The sequence below is a fragment of the Sinocyclocheilus anshuiensis genome, unplaced genomic scaffold (genome assembly GCF_001515605.1).
Source record: "Sinocyclocheilus anshuiensis isolate Anshui unplaced genomic scaffold, SAMN03320099.WGS_v1.1 scaffold385, whole genome shotgun sequence".
Lineage (NCBI taxonomy): Eukaryota > Metazoa > Chordata > Actinopteri > Cypriniformes > Cyprinidae > Sinocyclocheilus > Sinocyclocheilus anshuiensis.
In genome coordinates, this window is record NW_015539876.1 from 1,347,583 (window position 1) to 1,353,927 (window position 6,345).

A 6,345-nucleotide genomic window follows, 5' to 3' on the forward strand; every position below is an offset into this window, starting at 1 on the left:
AAAAAAAAAATTACTTGCTCTAAGGTAACACTTTATAATAAGTTTAATTAATAATATTAATCAACATTGTTACAATATATCATCGGTTCTCAATGTAAGATATTAAGTAGTGACTACACTTGTTCACTATAAAATCCACCTTCTCATCTGCACATTAAAATCTACTTACCTTTGTTCATTTAGTCATTTATATCATAAAAACGTTATATGAACTCAGAAAGTGTACAAAAAAGTAACATACAGAACATTCAGTTATTGTTTTTTTTTTTTTACCACTTTTCTTAAAAAAAATAAACATAACTTCACTGCTAATATTTGTGGTTTCTTTATGATAAATTGCTTGTATCACCACTCATTTTAGATCACAATGCACATAATTTGTTAAAATGTGCTACTTTGCTTAAAAAACATTTCTCATTTTAATTTAGTTTAACTTGATGTACTAAAAAAACTAAAACTAACACTGAAATAAAGATTAATAATAAAAAAAAACTATAGACACACACACACACACACACACACACACACACACACACACACACACACACACAAGACATTTACCAAAACTTTAGCTAAAATTAAAATGAAAATGGAAAATATAAAAATAAAAACTGAATAAAATATTTTTTTAAACTATAGTAGTATCTCAACGTTACTAAAATAACACTAGAACCACTGCTGTATACTGTATAAAAAAAGAAAAGTCAGGAAACTGACATTAATATTCACTTAATATTCACATTCTGTATATGGAACATAAATAATAATGCCATTAAAGAGCAGGTTTGATCTTACATCCAGCTGTAACGGGCACAAACTGAGATATTATGGTTTGCTTACATCATACCTTCCACAATGACCTTCTTTTCCGAATTCACTTTCTGAGCAGACTTTTATCTTTTCAATGTATTTTCTCTACTGAAGGATCTAGCAGAAAATTGTTTTACTCATTGTTTCTAGTCAAGCGAGCACTCTCAATTTACCACCATTTGTCCTAGTTACAAAGAGCGGCATGGCTTAGGGATTCAGATAGGATTTGACTCTCATCAATAACCAAGGAAGCCACTAAATGCCATGCCCCTGCAGTGGAGAGGTTAGCCACTTCACACAGGTGGTACAATCCTGAAAGCATAGCGGCTCTGTATGCATCTCCACTTTCTAGGTCACTTGCAGAAAGAAATGAGGTGTCAGGGTAATGGATAGATCCCAAACACCAGAGCAAAGTTTGAAAAGCTTGAGGGATTTAACTGTCAACGCATTAAGATCTAACAGCACAAAGACTTTGGCTTGCAATGATAAAAGTGGATTTGGGTTTTGCACTGATGAATCTTCCTAATTTACAGGCCTTCATACTACATATTTGCTGCTGACACTTTTTATTACAAATTAGTGACTAAAAGAAATGCCACAATTTGAAGTAGTCTTCAAACTGTAGTAGGACATAAACAGCTCTTCATTAAAGGGATAGTTCATCCCAAAATTACAATCATTTACATTTACAAAAGCCAATGGAGTCAATTTTAAGGTGAACTATCCCTATTAGTTTTACGAATAGACAACATGTTACCACTATTTTCAAAATGTTTCAAAAATGGTGATTCTATATTGGCTCGACCCATTAACACAGTGTTTTTACTGTTAAATTATTAATTCATCTTGACATGCAACATATTATTTGAAAGATGTAACACTCAAGATTTCTATAAAACCCTTTTGCACTCAAATTGATATTGCTAAACTATTATTCAAATTTGATATAAGTAATTTCCAGATTTTCAAAACACACTCAGAAAGGCAATTAGATGTTAAGAGAGTGGACTCTCATACGTAGAACTACATTGCCACCCTTCTGCAAAAACCAGGCTGCATTTCGGTCTCAAATTGAGTACTTATATTAAATTGCTGGACTAGTCCAATCTGGGGCTTTTCTGTTGACAAGATTCATCAGTCTCGCTTGACAGGGCCTTAGGATTAAATAGCAGGGCAATGCAAGTGGGAATATCTGGTGAATACCTGGCAGTGGCCAAGTTCAGCAATTATGGAAATGAGACCAGTGCTCCTGTGTGAACTAAAAGCTGTTTTTACTCTAACCTCTCATACATATCTACAGTGCCAAGAAAACAAAATATTCCAAAATAATGAGGCTGATGCATTTGAAAATTAATACACAGTGTTTAAACAGTAGCTATTGGAGTATAATATATATTCCCAGTCGACTTGATGGTAATCTTGGTCTCAGCGCTTTCTGCATGCTGAATGCATGAATATTTATACTAAAAAAAAATATTTTACAATACTGTTAATTTAAAAAAAAAAAAACACCATTGTATTTGGTTTCTCATTCAAACAATTGCATTGTGTTAAACTGACTTGAAATAGTTGCATTTTGGCTCAACTCAATATTGGCTGGATAGTGAGGGTAAATGTTGAAATAAAATGTTATTGTATTGTTATAACGTTTAATGTTATTTTATGTTAGTATTTAAAATAGTTTCTGGTATGTTAGTGTTTTTGGGGGTTACCATTGTGGTGAAGTGTAGAGCATGTGTTTGGGTTTAGGGCCTGCTAACAAAAATTAAAGTTGTTTTAGTAATTAAAAACAACTACTTTGGGCAATGGATGTACAAAACCATCTTATGGTTAAAACCTAACAATAGAAATCTTTACAGAGTAAAGATTTGTGAAAGTTGTTCTCGTTAGATACAATTTGTAAGCAATGGTTCTTTAACACATCCATTAAATAAACTATTACTTGTTTAAATTTTTTAATTATTAATTTTAGGATAATTTAACTTAATAGTTTTGGACAAAATTAAGAATGTTAACCTGATTCAACGAAATGGAATTGAATTAACCTTATGTAATAAACTGCAACATAACCCAGTTACGTGGAACCTGTTGACATAAAAAAGTTAAGTAAATCCAATGCATCTTTTTTTGTGTAATGTTATACAGTAGCTATAGATGTACATTATCTCTCTCAGTCATCTAAGCGGTCTATTACCGACACATATTCTGTGTGATGTGGCTTTAAAGAGTCCCAGACAGCCCACTTAAAATGTGCCCATAAACTTGCCACGCTCTCTTGGATCATCAACATCACCTGCCAATAGTGATGAATTCCCCTGTCCAAGGCTCTGGCTTAAGATATAGTATATATACACAAATCTGGTGCAGCCTAGCTGATCAATAAGCATCTCTTCTATGTTTTCCACCCTTAATTTCTAAAGTCAATTTGAATATTTTGCACCAGTCGACCCTTAGTCAAAATTATGAGTACTGAGTCTCAAGTCACTGAGCCAGAGCAGTTGTTATGCATTGTTTCTTCACATAATTAAAAACGTTATATTTGTTTTATTTTTAGGCAGTGTGCTAATTGAATTTATATCACTTTCTTTGGTTTCCTCCAGGACACATAAACATATGTTGACAAGATGGTTGGTTGGGGGGATAAAGCTAGTAGTGGATCTTCCTTATTCTGCTATGTGCAGTTCAACATCATTTCATTGTGTCTTGAGGATATGGACTATGTTAATAGGATTAATTTCTTCAAACTGCTTTCTTAATAAAAGTATCATGTGACTCCCTTGTAACACGATAACAAAACAATACTCCCACACATCCGTCTGAGTGAATCAGAGTGGTGACATAATGACACAACATTTTCATTGTCTCGGCCCCCAGAGTGTCAGCTTGTAAAGGAAGCTGTAGTTTTTAGAGCTATCCTGAAATATGATTTGAAATATGTCTGAGCATTGGGAGAAAAACTTAATAAAATAATTTGCTTAGAATGAAACACTTAAAGGGATAGTTCACATTTTGACATCATTTACTCACCCTCATGTACAAATAGAGGTATTAATACATTTCTTTCCACTGCAGAGTGCAAACAACACTAGAACCCGTTGACTTGCATTTTACATTCTTTGTTCCACAGGAAAAAAAAAGTTTTGGAATGAAAAGAGGGTGAGTAAATGATGAAAATGGTGAACTGTCCCTTTAAATTTCAATACTCAGTTATCTCTCTCTATCACTCTAACCTTTAACGCTGTACCTACGACCTCAGCACGTATCTCTGCCTGCTTCTCAGACATTTTGGTCTGGATGCAGCCATCAATCAACCTCTATCACTCTACAGCTTGGCTCAACAGTGCAAAGATCTGCTAGGTCAGCCTGGAACCTGTGGGTGTTTGATGATAAACTTCACTGACCTATCTCAACTGCTGCCTAGTCATGCAAATTTATACTTTTCAACATCAGAAAAATCAGACCACACTTTTCCAAATATACTCTAATGCTTCTGAGGTCTCAAATTCAAGGCTCTGAGAACTGTCTCAGTAAGAACACTGTCCAACATAACATAACATAACATAACATAACATAACATAACATAACATAACATAACCATTTGCTAATTTAGTGGAGTTACTGAAATTCAGGAAAATGAAGTTGTTGAATTGAGTTATTAAATAACAAAACCATGAATAAAATAATTATTTAAATATATATGAACAAACACTAATGGATGAAGCAACTGCTAAAAATGCCAACCTCAGTTATGTCTCTGTTATGGAGGGAAGGATACGAGAAGGCAGGGTCGGATCCAAGTGCAGCTTTATTGTGACAGCGAAGTCGAACACAGGCAAAAGGTAAACACAGGAACAGACTAGACTTAAACTAAGGCTCAGGAAACGCTCTTTACGGCGCAGTCGCAACCAGACAGACAATCATAAACTTCAATCAATACTTCGCAGTGAGTGTGTGTGTGTGAGCAACATTTATAGTGCTCCTGATGGACAACAGGTGTGTGTGTAATTAATTAGTTCCAGGTGCGGGGCTTGTGGGAAATGTAGTCCATGGTGAGAACTGACTGACATCGTGACAGTGCCCCCCGCCTAAGAGCGGCTTCCAGACGCTCAAACCAGACTTTCCAATTCATAGTCCACGGTGGAGTCGACGGCGGGAGGAACCATGATGGAGAGACTAGAGTTCCGACCGACGGAGACGGAACCGAGGAAAGGGGAGCCCAAGGCGGAGGCGGAGTGCCGTAGAGCCGGGGTGACACTGAGTGTTCGGAGGGCTGTGATGGAGCCGACGGCTCTGGCGACTGAGGCGCAGGCGAGGATCCGGAAGGCCACGGTGGAGTCGGAGCGACCGAGAACCAAGGCGGAGCCGGAGGGAGGGAGGAGCCCCGGAACCAGAGATCTGGGATCCTCCAACCCTGGTGCAGCTAGAGGCTGTATGTCCCGAAACAAATCCTGACCGCTAGCCACCCCTGACGGATGACCTGAGGGACAGACAGAGAACAGCGGAGACAGGACGAAGAGCATGACAGGCAGAGGAGGAGGGAGAGGGAGGTTGGGTGGGACAAAAGGGAACACAGCTTCATAATTAGTCTTTTTATCCACATATGAACAGGCGAAAAGTTCATACTCTGCCTCCTTAGCCATGACAGGACAGGCAAAGAGCTCATAAACGGCCTCCATAGCCGTCACAGGATGGGAAGTAAGTTCACAAACGGCCTCCATAGCCGTGACAGGACGAGCAGTGAATTCACAGACGGCCTCCATAGCCGTGACAGGACAGGTAAAGAGCTCACAAACGGCCTCTGTAGCCGTGACAGGACAGGAAGTGAGTTCACAGACGGCCTCCATAGCCGTGACAGGACGGTCAGAGAGTTCGCAAACGGCCTCCGTAGCTGTGACAGGACAGAAAGTGAGTTCACAGACGGCCTCCATAGCCGTGACAGCACAGGTAAAGAGCTCACAAACGGCCTCCATAGCCGTGACAGGACGGAAAGTGAGTTCACAAACGGCCTCTATAGCCGTGACAGGACGAGCAGTGAGTTCACAGACGGCCTCCATAGCAGTGACAGAACGGGCAGACAGATCAAAATCAGAGTTATCAGTAGAATTCAGACAAGCAGACAGTTCAGAATCAGAGTTACCTGCAGAATTCAGACACGCAGACAGTGAGGGGAGCTGGAACATATGCCGTTTCCCTGAGAGGTTTTGCAGCAATGGCCGCCACCTCTGGAAGGTCCGTAGCGGGTGTCGCCTCCTCGGCTTCTCCTACAGCGGGCGCCGCCGCTGAGCTTAGAGGGGTTACCAGCGCTGAGAACATGGACACACCAGCCGCTCGCACCGATCTCAGAGGGGGATCCTCCACACTGGAGACCAACCTCGGGCGTTTTGTGGTTAATTCAAGGGGAACAGCCATGGACGGACACGGCTCTGGTTCCTCAGCTGCGACGGGATGAATCTCTGCAAGGGCCGCAATTACAGGAACGGGATCGGCCTCCCCCACAGTGAATGAAGATCCAGACACCAGAAGCGCATAATCCAT